The sequence below is a fragment of the Xenopus tropicalis genome, chromosome 10 (assembly GCF_000004195.4).
Source record: "Xenopus tropicalis strain Nigerian chromosome 10, UCB_Xtro_10.0, whole genome shotgun sequence".
NCBI classification, from domain to species: domain Eukaryota; kingdom Metazoa; phylum Chordata; class Amphibia; order Anura; family Pipidae; genus Xenopus; species Xenopus tropicalis.
Window position 1 is genome coordinate 9,145,058 of NC_030686.2, and position 15,953 is coordinate 9,161,010.

Genomic DNA, 15,953 nt, shown 5'->3' on the forward strand with positions numbered 1-15,953 from the left:
GTATTTATGCCTGAAGGCTGCTAAAGGACCTGACAGAAAGCTGCTGAAAGCCAGGCAACCTGGCAACTTCCTTTTCAAAGCTGGGTTGCGTGTGTGGCAAACTGTTTTAGAGGTTGTATCATTTCCACTATTATTGGCCTACTAGTGAAATGAATCACTGCAGGGTAACCTAAATATAATGTTTTTAAATGGGAACGAAAGCCTGCTTAAAACCGTGACCCCCTTCATTGGCCTCCTTCTCCCTACCCTGCTTCAACCGCACCTCCGGGGACCTCACAAGCTGCTCAACATGGTTATCTACATGACATTTTTGTGAAAAAAATGCCTGGCGAAGTCTGCCTCGCTAGTGTTCCATCCCAATGTGAATTCTACTGACTAAAACTTCATTATAAATGCAAGAATTAACCAATGAAAATGCTGATTCCCAGCACTATGTCAGGCATCTTGCTTTTATAATTATGTCACTGTTACATAAAAACAGGTATAGGATCTGTTATCCGCAAACCTGTTATCCAGAAAGTTCTCAATTACAGGGAGTCCATCTCCCATAGATTCCAGTATAAGCAAATGCTTTCTCTGTAATAATAAAACAGTACCTGTACTTGATCCCAACTAAGATATAATTACCCCTTATTGGGGCAGAACAGCCCTATTGGGTTTATTTAATGGTTAAATGATTCCCTTTTCTCTGTAATAATAAAACAGTACCTGTACTTGATCCCAACTAAGATATAATTACCCCTTATTGGGGCAGAACAGCCCTATTGGGTTTATTTCATGGTTAAATGATTCCCTTTTCTCTGTAATAATAAAACAGTACCTGTACTTGATCCCAACTAAGATATAATTACCCCTTATTGGGGGCAGAACAGCCCCATTGGGTTTATTTAATGGTTAAATGATTCCCTTTTCTCTGTAATAATAAAACAGTACTTGTACTTGATCCCAACTAAGATATAATTACCCCTTATTGGGGCAGAACAGCCCTATTGGGTTTATTTCATGGTTAAATGATTCCCTTTTCTCTGTAATAATAAAACAGTACCTGTACTTGATCCCAACTAAGATATAATTACCCCTTATTGGGGGCAGAACAGCCCTATTGGGTTTATTTAATGGTTAAATGATTCCCTTTTCTCTGTAATAATAAAACAGTACCTGTACTTGATCCCAACTAAGATATAATTACCCCTTATTGGGGGCAGAACAGCCCTGTTGGGTTTATTTCATGGTTAAATGATTCCCTTTTCTCTGTAATAATAAAACAGTACCTGTACTTGATCCCAACTAAGATATAATTACCCCTTATTGGGGGCAAAACAATTAATGTTTAAATGACTATTTAGTAGAGTTAAGGTATGGGGATTCAAATTAAGGAAAGACCCCGTATCCAGAAAACCCCAGGTCCCGAGCATTCGGGATAACAGGTCCCATACCTGTACTAGGTATGCTCAGTTATACCAATCTTCCAGGCTCTATTCTAGGTTATTTGCACAGCACAAACCATTGAGAAATACCTTAGTAAACAAATAAATATGAACACGACCCTTCAGTAATTTGCTCCAGGTCACATGAAATCCACATGGAGACTGAACCCAACCCCCCCAGAGTCACACAAATCCCCAACTTTCCTCCCAAGATTTTGCATAACCTTTGATAGCAAAGGGGGAAAAAATGCGCGGCGGTTTGGAGCTTTAATAAATGTTCAGTGCATCTACCCCCTGGGGCTACTGGCTTCTTATGCCGTGAAAAGATTCTTTACAGCTTGCCATTAGGTCAGAATCAGAAAAACACTAGTCTGCTGTTATTTGATGAAAAACTGCAAGAAGCAACATTGTTCCGGCAAGGAAATCTGCTCTTCCTACCATCCCACCATAAGGCTTTTCTTAGGGCCCATTGGCTTTTTGTCCCCCATTGATGGTTCATGTATGCTATCTCTGTTATATTATATACTCTGTTATATTGTACATTCTTATATTGTAACACTGGGCCCTGCCTTATCTAATCTGTAATGTTAGCCAGAGGGCTGTACAAAAAAAAAAATGAAGATTCCCAAGTGGCAAGTAAACCAACTTATTCTTTATTCAAGCTGCTATCCCACAGAACAGAACCTCAGCTTTAAATGGGTTGTTACCCTTCAAATTAACTTGTAATATCTCATAGAGGTTCATATTCTGAGACAGTTTGCAATTGGTTTTCAATTTTGCGATTTTTTTTTTGGTTGTTTAGCTTTCTGGTTGCTAGGGTCGTGTTTACCTCAGCAACCAGGCAGTGGTTTGAATGAAAGACCGAAAAACAGGACAGGATATGAGTATAAAGACAGGGAATAAAAAGTAACAAGTTTAAGAGCAATACTTTTTTTTGACTGGCGGGGTCAATGACCCTCATTTGAAAGCTGGAATGATGTACAAGAGGAAGGCAAATAATTCAAAAACAATAAAAAAGAAATAATGAAGACCAACTGCAAAGTTGCTGGGAATAGGACATACTAAAAGGGGTTAAACCACCCCCTTTAAAGACTTAGGGGGTCATCAGCTTGTTGAGTGCCCCAGGGAGAGAGAGGCATTTAAACAAATATATTATTGGAGTTAGCTGAGGTCTGGAGTCACTGAGTTCAATGTACAGTATAAAGAAACAGGCCAAGGTCAGCGACACAAAGTTAATGGTTAAAACACAAATCGGGGCAGGCTGGAAAGGAGACGTCAGGTAAAGAGCAAAGCCGAACACAAAAACACACAGAGAACTTAGGAACAACCTTAAGGTTAAAGCGCCAGTAAAAGCAAAGGCGGCTTCCCAGAAATCTAAATAGGCCAACACATGGCCTAACACAGATTGTCCCAAACATACATTTGTGTAGATAAATGGGAAATTATTCCTGGCCCAAATTATATACAGGAAAATTATATACATTACTCCCTATGGGGCAATTCACAAAGGGGGCCTTGACTGCTGGGAATGGAGGCTGCAATGCAGATCCCCCCAGTTGTTATGGCAGTGGAGCGCAGCAACTGTACTGCTTCCTATATGCAACATTCCTGCTACTGAGTTGCTGCTGCTGCAATTATTTTTGGCTCCAAATGACGCCACTTCCCTATAGCACTATTGCATAACAGTGAAATTGCACCAGGTTGCTGAGCAGGAGAACGCCAGCGACAACTTTACTGCCGCACAGTAGCCTGTGTGAATATCTGACCCTAGTGTGTGTACCCCCCCCCCCCCCGCATATCACAAACCATTCCCACCTTTTTAGATTTGTTACTTTCCCTTACATCTGCCCCCCCCCCCCCCAGGCACTGTCTATGTTTGTCACTTACACTGCATGTTTCTCTCCTTCACTCTCCTTGTCAGGTAGCCGTGTCAGTCCTCCAGGTCCGTCATACCCTGTCCTTATTTTATATCCTTATTTCCCTCTATAAGACGGCGACGTTCCCCCTCCCTGTCACGCCAGTACATTTCTGCGCCTTACAAAAGTCGTCATTGTCTGCCCTGCATCCATAACCCCCAGCCTACACGGAACAGCAAAGCCCTATGTGCATGCAACACGTTAACCTCTTCCCTTATCGCTGCCGCTTATCTTGCCTTCATCGCTTCCATGAATAACTATTATTCCAGGCTCATCCACATTTTAATTCCTCTAAAAGCAAGACAAAAAAAGAAACAAAAATAAATCAAAAAACCCCAGTCCTACTGGGTAACAATGAATAAATAATAGATCCCTGGGCCCCCGTCAAAACGCTGTTACAAACTATACACATAATCCGATAATTCTGATAATTAAATAGTTTATAAAATCAATATTTTTTGCAGTTTCATCCTTTATACAGAAGCGAGTCTTGTAGTACATGCATTAAAAGTGGGGTCTAGTCTGCAAAGCTTGCACTCTTTCTCTCTAGCTATATATATACTGAAGATTTGCCGTGCCTCCTTTCTCAGCATGGGCGTGGGCCTTGGCACAGCGGTTCCTGCACAGAGTTGGCCCACGCTGGAAACGCACATGGCCGGCTGTCAGATCAACTGGCAGAGGATCAGCGCCCAAATCACATGACCTGGCAAGGGCGCGGGCTCCTCCCCTGTGACATCACAGAAGTAAAAAATCCATCTCATTAACCCATTTGGCTGAATAAAATGATAGCGAGGGCTGATACACCGATACCCTGCATACTTTCCTGCATACTCAGGGGAGCTATTCATACAATGATTATGCACCATATAATAATAGTGAGCACTTCTGCACCAATAATAAACATCACGCACAAAATAATGAGTGTGATTACTTACATTCTGATAATAATTAACTGTACGCTGTAATTATACCCAGTATGTGAACAGAATTAATGAAAATGCTGTTTTCTGCAGTGATGCTGACTATGTGTAAACTGATAATGAATATCCCAATTTGTAAGACAAAGCAGAGCCACTATACACAGCCCTCTATAGTGATGCTGGGTATCTTCACAACTAGCACAGGCATAGGGTTAAACATGCAGAGAGATACAGTGTGTAAGCACAGAACTAAAAGGGCCTTCTGCTCCATAAAAAGAAGACAGCCATAGATTTCTAAATTATATATTGTAATATTCCATAATTGTTAATACGTATTATGATATGTGTACAGCAATATAAATATATACAGGTATGGGACCTGTTATCCAGAATGCTTGGGACCTGGGGTTTTCTATAATTTGGATCTCCATACTTTGAGCCTGCTAAAAAATTATTTAAACAGAGAAAAGGGAATCATTTAACCATGAAATAAACCCAATAGGGCTGTTCTGCCCCCAATAAGGGGTAATTATATCTTAGTTGGGATCAAGTACAGGTACTGTTTTATTATTACAGAGAAAAGGGAATCATTTAACCATGAAATAAACCCAATAGGGCTGTTCTGCCCCAATAAGGGGTAATTATATCTTAGTTGGGATCAAGTACAGGTACTGTTTTATTATTACAGAGAAAAGGGAATCATTTAACCATGAAATAAACCCAATAGGGCTGTTCTGCCCCCAATAAGGGGTAATTATATCTTAGTTGGGATCAAGTACAGGTACTGTTTTATTATTACAGAGAAAAGGGAATCATTTAACCATGAAATAAACCCAATAGGGCTGTTCTGCCCCCAATAAGGGGTAATTATATCTTAGTTGGGATCAAGTACAAGTAGTGTTTTATTATTATAGAGACAAAGAAGATCAATTTTTAAAAATTGAATTATTTAATTAAAATGGAGTCTGGAATGTATATACAGTGAAACTTCAATTTTACATACACTGTTTTTTAAGTTTTTCCTCTTTTTACACCATTTTTTGTGGTCTGGCCAATATATAAAGCATTTCCCCAGATTTTATAACATTCTTTTCTAGACCCTTGAAAAACATAAAATGGGGGTTTAAGATGGATGGATAGCGGATGGACAGAGAGATAGATAGTAAGAGAGAGATTGATAGATAATGTACATAGATAATAGATAGACAGACAGACAGAGAGAGCGATAGATTGATTGATAGACAGAGAGAGAGAGAGAAAGATAGATAGATAGATAAATATAGATAGATAGATCACTTTGTATCAGATATTGAGAAGCAGCTGAAGCCTGCCATACAAGTTATGCCAACACTACCAAGATATTACACTGCATGCCAGCAGCCTAGTCATCAGTCCCATATGTACCCTTCCCTGTTATTCAACATGCGGAATTCGATAATGATCCAAAAAATTTGATGTGAACACACACAATCTGGGCCAAGCAATATCAGACAGCGTCTGCATATGGATTCTAATTACACAGCATTATATAACAACGATTTGTACCTAGAGAGACATAATGGACCCATAGGCAAGCTCCAGCCAGAAAAAGAAAGGCACTTTGTTATAAAAGTTACACCTCTGAAAATCACAGAAAACATTCTGAAAACTTTACCCCCAGAATGAATACTTAACCAACAGACAGTTTATATCATATTAAGTGGCCCATTAAAGAATCTCACCAAACTGGAATATATATATCAGTAAATATTGCTCTTTTACATCCTTTCCCTTGAGCCGCCATTTTGTGTTGGTCCCTCAGAGATCAGCTGACAGGAAATAATGCAGCTCTAACTGTAACAGGAAGTAGTGTGGGAGTAAAAGGCAGAATTTTGTCCATTAATGGGCTGATGGGGCCTAACATGTATGTGTGCCCTGGGTTTGTTTGTGTGCACTGTGAATCCTATGATCCCAGGGGGCGGCCCTTACTTCTTAAAATGGCAGTTTTCTATTAAGGATTACCCAATGGCACATACTACTAAAAAAGTATATTTTCATGAAAATGGTTTATTTAGAGTAAGCAGGGCTTTACATATAAGCAGCTTTATGCAATATAGAAACCTTGTTTAGAGGTGTAGTTTCCCTTTAGGAGTCTCAGGATGAGATTTTCTTAATTAAAGCAAATCATAGAAGCTCCCGCTCATAGAAATAAATACAAATATACACATAAATATGACTTCTGTACAGAATCTGCTTTTATTAACGAGTATAATACATCATGTACAGGCCGAGCCTATCAAACAGAATAGTTCCCCAGGTCACATGCCCAGTATCAATATTGTGAAATCTCCGCCAACGCCAGGCAATTGTAAATAAATGATAATAAGGATCTGGTTCTAAACCTACCCTTGAGTTATAAAGCACAATAATCTGGGTTAGGTCCAAAAATGGTTTTACTACACGGGAATGATAGGATCTATCCCGTAAGCCCGTATTTCAGTTTTAATAAATAACGAAATGGAGGTGCAGTGCTCCAGCTGTTTATTACGCAAAAACCAAAACCACAAGATTATAACTAATGAACAAATTACAAACATCATCAAATACCACGGGCATTAATAATAAGCAAGCCTTAGAGAGCGCCTTGGTAGAAGCAGCCTTGTTAACCATTTTCTTCTGCCTCACCAGCTGGCCAGAACCACCAAACACTGTAATCATCCCCCCCAGGAAACAATAATAATAATAATGGCAGACGTATGTGCTGGTTGCTTAATTCAGCTGCACAAAATTATTTTTTTTTGGGTGGGCAGTAGAGTAACAGTACAACGTTATTTATACCCCAGTTTCCCACGCTTAGACCACTAACCGCCAATGAAAAAAAAATCACAGGCGACATCCTGTCTTCGGGCAGAGAAATCACATGCACAGAGTAAAGGTGGTCCTACAGGGGCAGCTTTTAGCTGACGATTTGGCCCCTTCAGGCCAGGTTGGCAGCTTATTTGCCCGTGTAGAGCCTCCCTGATGGCCTAACTTGGGCCAAGTATCTATTGGAGGACAGCATTGATGCAGTCTTCTACTAACAACCCGGATTTACCTTTTTTATGATTAGGGTTGCCACCTCGGACGGCTGCAGGGTGGGCGGTGATGTCACGGGGTAGAGGTAGAGGCAGATCCATGACATTATGGGGACGTGAAAGAGGCAGGGCAGTGACATCACTGGACGGGGCCAATCGCGCATCAGTCTCTGCCTAGTTTTCCTAATTTGGAAAACCAGGCTGTCCGGGTCAAAACCAGACAGGTGGCAACCCTAGTTATGATCCCACTGTTGGCACGAGGGCTAAATGATCCAATTGTAATAATATTACCCAGCACAAGGTTGCCATATTGGGGAAAGTGCTGCTTTTTTTTGGCAGTCTCGCCAATTGAGTAGATCAAACTCAAAATTAAAAAACACTAAAATTGATTTGAAATGTGCATTTTACTAATTTGTCTACATTCTGTATTTTATTATTCCCTGTTGGGATTTACTTGTTCTCTCATCGATTGTTGTAATTGTCTATTCAATAAACAATAAAATAAAAAAAAAACAAAAAAACCCACTAAATGGTATATAAATACAAAATTGAAAAACTAGTACTGATCAAGACCACTAAGCAGGTTTACTGATGCCAACGGCAGAAATCAATTCGTACCGAATATGAAGTAAAGACCCGGGTGTTAATACCCCGGGTCTATCGCTCAAATGGAAGGCAATCAGGGAAAGTCACAAAGTAATTAAGTATATGATGAAAAAAGGCTCACCGTGGTCCGGGTGCTCAGGGCCCCAAACCCGTAGCCAAGGGAGAACAACGAACTTGAAAGAGGTGACACCAAGCGCACCGGACGAAAGGATATTCTCTTAAAAGTTGGTCTTTATTTATCCATTAAAAAACATAATGCCTTCAGGTTCAAGGCCACTTTAATAATGGCACCTAACCTATGGCTTTCTAGTAACCATTATGCGGGTGCCACTTTCTCATGTGCCAGGGTGTTTCAGAACATGAATAAGCATAACGCCACAGGTCTGTAATGAATAAAACAACATATGAATACAGTGAGCTGCTCTGATGTAATGTGGATAATGGAGCCACCCATATAGTGGTGCACCCCTGTGCACAGCAGACCCTTCAAAGGAAGATAAAACACACAATTGTCCCTCTGAAGTTCCACTAATGTCATGTAGTCATCAGCACATATTACTTGCCCCACCATGCAAAAGAAAATCTTCATCAAAATGTCTTGTGCTGTGCCTTCAGGCTTCGAAACACTGGTACAGCAATAACCTTGGACTGAAAGATATGAGAAGGATCAGGCACAACAGTCCAATAGCCCAAATTCATCTGGTACCGAAGGCTTTCCAGCAACCACTCAGTTGCAGTCCTTGATCTTCTTTGAACTGTAGCTGGGGGGTTTTGCTTTGAATAACATTGATAACAGAGTAGATGCATTCTGAATACTGTACACACAGGCCTAGCATTGAATAAGGGAATGGAGTATTGGCTCTGGTCTCTAAAAGGTCAAATATAATTGTATAGAGAGCAATTATACTTCACAATAGGAAGTACAGGTATTGGATCTTTTATTCCAGACTGGAAGGCCATCTCCCATAGACCTCTGTAATAATAAAACAGTACCTTGTATTTGATCCCAACTAAGATATAATTACCCCTTATTGGGGGCAGAACAGTCTTATTGGGTTTTTTCATCTTTAAATGATTCCCTTTTCTCTGTAATAATTAAAACAGTACCTGTACTTGATCCCAACTAAGATATAATTACCCCTTATTGGAGGCAAAACAATCCTATTGTGTTTATTTCATGTTTAAATGATTCCCTTTTCTCTGTAATAATAAAACAGTACCTGTACTTGATCCCAACTAAGATATAATTACCCATTATTGGGGGCAGAACAATCCTATTGGGTTTATTTAATGTTTTTTTAGTAGACTTAAGGTACGGAGATCTAAATTATGGAAAGACCCCTTATCTAGAAAACCCCAGGTCCTGAGCATTCTGGATAACAGGCCCCATACGTGTAATATAGAGGGGTATTTATAGGGAAAGGAGAAAATACAAGGAGGTAGCAGCCATAGTTAACTGAAACAATGGATAAGATACGTGCAGGACACGCATTATAAAGGCTTGGCCAAACAGTTAATACCGCCTGGGTCTACTAATTGCTACATTATTTTGGTGTCGTAGCAAAAGCAAATTTACCTAGGTCACAGAGCCGCCGGCTCACCATCGGCAGTTACCCTGGCTCCCCACCAACACACCAATCTACAGCTGTCAAAACCTGTTTGTTCAGAGCTCTAACTTCCGCTACCTGTGGGGAGAGAAATCTGGTCCCTACAAAAACATCACAGATGGAACGAGCCGAGCAGTATCCCCTACAGGCCTTATGTTGAGGGGGTGGGAAAGGCAAGGCGCAGGATAAAGGGTAACAGCTGCAAAAAAGCAACAGCAACGCCTGGAATTCTGGGATATGGGGTCCAGCAATACCAATGGGAGCCAACATCTGCTGAGATACAGGAAGGAGCACTAAAAAGGAACAGGGAACGTATGAATGGCTCATGTAGAACAGCAGGGGCAGGTCTGGGACATCAAAGGGGTCGTTACACGAAGCAACAGGACTCATAAGGTGAGGTTACAGGGAGTAATGAGAAGAGCTGAAAGAAGGTTTCATAAGGATGCACAGGAGGTACAGTGTGGGACTCTATGGCTAAAGCTAGTGTTTCCATACACTCTCAGGGATGGGGAGACATACACAAATAGGTGGGGTTGTCGGGATGGCTAGCACAACAAAAGGGTTTTTGCAGGGTTATATAGAGCAATAAGAGCATAAAGGGGGGGGGGGTAGAGAATATAGAGGAACTTAGATTGTAAGCTCTACAGGGCAGCGATCTCTTTCTTCTTTGACACTTTGCCAACTGTACTTTGTATTTATTTGTATTTATTATTGTATTGACCCCTAATAGTTCTGTTAATTTATTGTTCTGCTGTACAGCACTGTGTACATAAGTAGTCCTAAATAAATAAAGATATACATACATAATAAGGGTTTTAGGAAGACAGTAGTAGTTATAGGGAGAGGTTATATAGACCAATAGGAGTAGTTATAGAGAGGGTTATATTGGGTAATAGGAGGAGTTATAGGAGGGGTTATATGGGGCAATAGAAGTAGTTATATGGAGGGTTATATGAAGCAATAGGAGGAGTTATAGGGAGGGGTATATGGAGCAATAGGAGGAGTTATAGGGAGGGGTATATGAAGCAATAGGAGGAGTTATAGGGAGGGGTATATGGAGCAATAGGAGGAGTTATAGGGAGGGGTATATGGAGTAATGGGAGGAGTTATAGGGAGGGTTATATGGAGCAATAGGAGGAGCTATAGGGAGGGGTATATGGAGTAATGGGAGGGGTAATAGGGAGAGTTATATGGGGCAATAGCAGGAGTTATAGGGAGGGGTATATGGGGCATTATAAGGATTTACAGAGGGGGTTATATAGAGAAATAGGATGTGTTATAGGAAATGATTACATGGAGAAATTGGAGGAGTTATTGGGACAGGCAAGAGACTATGGGATCAGGTATAGGACTCACAGATAAAGGTTCTACCAGTGATTGATAAACCTGAGAGCATATACTGAATATCAGCCATAAAGCATGAGAGGGCTTGTGTGCCGCAGCCACTGTAGAGACAGTCACATGGTTATAGGGAAATAGAGACCACAAAAAGCACAAAGGTTCTAAGTTATAGTTGTTACTTGCAAAGTTCGGTCTTTTTTTTTTTTTTTTTGTTATTTTGCTAACAGTAATCCTCTGACTGGGGTAACTAGAGTGTTTTCTTTTCAAACTGCAATGAGAATCATAAGGGGTCATTCACGTAGGCCGGGGGATGATGTACCAGAGTGCACCCCTTTAGTGTTCATGAAGCATTGGGCCAAAATGGAGCACTGAGACCTGCGGCTGTTTTTATAGCGTTTCAGTCAGAACTGAGCAAAAATACAGTATGTACAATATTGTCAGTAGCCCTAGTCCGGGTTTTATTCCTATGCTGTCCCTATAATAAAGGAACAAAAGCATGAATATATGTGTTACCTTTACACTAATAAGCCAATAAGGTTGGGATAGATCAAATATGTTACTGTGGCCAAACAGTAATAGGGTCAATCGACAATATATAATAAATTAATAATAAATTATTAATAATAAATTCATAAGAACTAAGCACATTAGGGATCAGAATTGTATGAGTTCATGATAGCTCTTAAAGGGAAACGCCACCCAAACACAACTTAAGTTTTTTGAAAAGTAAACATAATTTCAAGCAACTTTGCAATATACATCAATTAAAAAGTATGCAGCTTTCCATGATTTCATGATGTTTAATGTAATAATCTGGTTTGGAACAATTCCCTAAGCCCCGCCCCCTGTTCCCCTGCTGATCTGGCTGGCTACTTTGTGACTCAAATAAACTGTAACAGTAGCGCCTGTCCCTCAGCTTGCCTCCTCCCAATCCCACAATCCCCTGCTGCACACGTGATGTCAATAAGGAAAGCAACATCCCAGTGCAATGCATTGTGGGTTATGTAGTTCCTGTCTGTAAGCTGGGGAGAAGTTGTTACAATTTGTAACATCAGTGTTTTAGTCCCTCCTCCCCTGCCAGGATTACAAATGATGCAGAAAGAGAAGAACAGTTTTGCAGCTGGATTTCAGCATATAAAAATGGTATTTATTCCTACTGTTGGAAGGAACAGATTACAGGGATAGGGATATTGGGGGTTTCTGTGTTATGTGGGGCTCTTGGTTAGGAAGACAGCGTTCCCCTTTAAATACATATGTATATATAACAACTCAATGGGTCAGAAAGCCTGCCTGTGTATATGTGCAATCCAATGAGTTAAGGGTTTCCTATCCCACAGGGTCCTGCAAGGTCTCGGCGCTTTACACCCACACGTGCAGACAGCAGCTCCATGGTGGATACAGGGGTGGCAGTTTTCCCGCTGCATGAGGTCTGCAAGTGAAGCGTTTCAATTACCCAAATTACATAATTACAGTCAGTTATTACAAGGGAAGGACAGACAAAAGGTTAGGGAAACAACTCTCTCTAAGAAACAGACTGAGGAGAAACAGTTGCAAGACATATACGTCTCGGGTCTCTCCATTTCTTAACACGGGCCAGTGTATCCAACTGATTGCTTTTCCACACTGAACAATTATGGATTTTGTCTACAAAAGAACCTTTGTGTCATTTTTTTTACTTTTGCTGGGTGCAGAAGGGATAAGGCTAAATAATGCGACTGTATGACCACCAGAGGGCGCTGTTTCACAGGGCTCTATCGACACCATCTGTGTTTATGTATTAGCGCGGTAATGGAAGCAGTATGGCAGCACTGATTCAAACAAATAAACATGTATTATAATTAATAGACTCATTGCTGGCACTGGACATGATCAAACAGGTAACTAATAAACTGCACTGACTATAAACCCTTTCACAATGGGCCTTTCCATGAAGCCGGCAATTACATACCGAGGCTTGCCTACCTGCACACAGCCAGCAGCCAAACACAATTAACCCTTTGCAGGCAGTAGCTAGCTATGGCAGCAACTTGGTCAGCCATATGCTTGCATGCTTAATCTGTATCCACTCATACACAACAGCAGAGCTTGGGCTATAGCCAGCTCCCAAAAGTTCTCTGTACTGGACGCCTGCCATTATTCATATTTGAAATATGTGCCTTACAGGATGCTCAATTAAGTAAAAAAAAAAATACATACATTTATTCTCTATTGCATTCATATGCTCTCGCTGGAATGTTCTTGCTGTTTTCCAATGCACTGCAAGAGAATCAGTTACAGTTAACGAACGGGTTAAAGGAAAACTATACCCCCCAAACAATGTAGGTCTCTATAAAAATGTATTGCGTAAAACTCTGCTCCATTTAAATAAACCATTTTAATAAAAATATACTTTTTAGTAGTATGTGCCATTGGGTAATCCTAAATAGAAAACTGCCATTTTAAGTATTAAGGGCCGCCCCCTGGGATCATTCGATTCATGGTGCACACAAACAAACCAAGGGCACACATACATGTTAGGCCCCATCAGCCAATGAATGGACAGAGTTCTGCCTTTTACTTCCAAACTACTTCCTGTTACAGTTAGAGCTGCATTACTTCCTGTCAGCTGATCTCTGAGGGAGCACACAGCCCAGCACAAAATGGCGGCTCAAACGTAGAGACCTATATCCACTTAAAAAGCAACAAGGCTCTATGTTGACATTAATCTTTTTAAAGGAAAACTATACCCCCAGAATGAATACTTAACCAACAGATATAAGATATATCATATTAAGTGGCCTATTTTCGCCAAACTGTAATATATATATCAGTAAACATTGCCCTTTTACATCTTTTCCCTTGAGCCGCCATTTTGTGCTGGGCTGTGTGCTCCCTCAGAGATCAGCTGACAGGAAATAATGCAGCTCTAACTATAACAGGAAGTAGTGTGGGAGCAAAAGGCAGAACTCTGTCCATTCATTGGCTGATGGGGCCTAACATGTATGTGTGCCTTGGTTTGTTTGTATGCACTGTGTATCCTATGATCCTAGGGGGCGGCCCTTAGCACTTAAAATGGCAGTTTTCTATTTAGGATTACCCAATGGCACATACTACTAAAAAAGTATATTTTTATGAAAATGGTTTATTTAGATGAAGCTTGTTTGGGGGCATAGCTTTCCATTAAGTGTGCAGCACTTTAAATATAGCATTATTATGTCATATTTAACCTCGTTTTGATATATTTCGAACCGACAGAATGTGTCACTGTTATCAGTATACAGTGATATAAAGTATTAACCAGTTTCCTATGTTGCTTCCAGCTAAACCCGACCCAGGCAAATAGCAGGAGGCTGCATTGTGCGGCCCAGTGGTGCCGCTTCCGACCACACAAAGGTCGCAGAGTCACCTCCATGGCTTGGCAGGCTTGCCAAAAGATAATTCCATGTAAGTCTGGGCTTCTGCTGTCAGCTAGAATTACTATTACCTAATATTTGGTCACGCACAGCGTTGTCACTTGACAGGGCTAGTGGTTCAGCAAAGACCCCCCCTGGGTCAATCTGAGACTCCTGGGGAGGGTTTTGCAGGGACTGTGGGGGCTGCATTATGCATTTGTGTGCGTCCCGGCATTTTCCTTTTTAGATGCAGTCGCTCTAAGTCACTTCATGGATGTCAAGTCTTAAAATGTTAGAAATGACATTCCTGATCAAAATGATTACATGTTTATAGAGGAACTGTCAGTTTACAAGAAAAATCGACAAACTGAAGCCATCTTACACCTTGAAATGAATTTGCTACTAGTCATTATTTGGATTCTTTGCATTTTACACAGGATTTACATTTTTTGTTCTGCATCTCTTAGGCATGGAAGTTCAACTTCTATCTGGTTGCTAAGGTTTAATTACCCTAGCAACCTTACAGAAGTCAGGAAGTCAGCACCAAAGTAAGAGCATGAAATGAATGCTATTTAATAAAAAATAATAAAAATTAAGCCTCCCTGTCAAGCTACTTTTATTTGTTATCAGGATTAGTAACACCAGGGACTAGAGGACATTCTCACTAGCCTGATCTGATCATTTGGCCCTTAAGCTAACAATCATATCATAATGGGGGTCTATGGGAGAGGAACACATCGGCATTCCAGTGGCATTTTGGTGGCCACCGGAAGTGATCCTGCATTCCCAGCTGCCCAACAGCAGAGTAGAGTAGTCTACAAATGTTAGGGCAGATAGACCACAATATTAATTCATTTCATATCTCAAAAACGATATAAATAAAATCTGTTTGTAAAGGAAACAATATTCAGCACAGACACTGTAACTTCTAACAGTCCCAAATGGAAATTCTGGACACTTGTGGCCAGGCCGTACGCATTCCAAAACCACTCAGTCTGAGCCCAGGCCTAACCACAGCCCTTTCCACTACACCCCACCCATTACTTGTCCTGCTAAATTTGGGACTATCCCAGGAAAAATGGAGGCCTCCAGCACAAGCAAACACTGAGGCCTAGTGATGAGGTCCCCATTTTGCCGGATACCCAACCCCTCACACTTACTACCCCTAGTAGTAAAGTTCTTGTCTTTTCCCATCTGTGGGTTATCTGCCCACTCATGTGGATGGTCATAAAGCAACAATCTGGCCACAGGGCCCGTACAGAAAGCTTGAGTTTAGCTCCTTCCATTTTTAGTTCTGCAGATGGAAGTCATCAGCCTACCAGATTCTCAACCCCGACAGAGCAACATCATCATTCTGCTCCCCAGGCAACTGTGGCCCACGGGGCTCATATACAATGTGATTGATCCATGTATCACCAAACCAAAATAAACCCAGCAACAGTGACTCACAGTTGCCCACCTATAATCATATCATTTAGTTCCAAGATCAGGGCCTTAGTTCTTTCTTCACTCTCTGGCCAACTAATCAGGGTTCCACATCTCTCATTCCTAAAACATTCTCTCATCAGCAAAAGTCAGGAACACACCTATCCATGTGGGAAACTGCAAATTCTGTACGGATGATGTTCACAACTTCATAAATAAGTTTATTGCAGTCGATCTGACAGTGGGGAAAGCTAACCTTTAAGGCATGAGCATCACCTTGGCCCACA

At 40.9% G+C, this 15,953-nt stretch overlaps 1 protein-coding gene across 2 annotated transcripts in view; it reads right to left on the bottom strand.

Annotated features, from left to right (window-relative positions):
* The window catches only part of thra (thyroid hormone receptor alpha), a 127,617-nt gene that overhangs the window by 82,023 nt on the left and 29,641 nt on the right, over positions 1 to 15,953 (bottom strand). Inside the window, exon 2 of one of the 2 annotated variants that reach the window (XM_012952539.2) lies at positions 13,067 to 13,126. The gene's annotated coding sequence lies outside the window, so the exon portion shown is untranslated. 2 annotated transcript variants of the gene reach the window in all.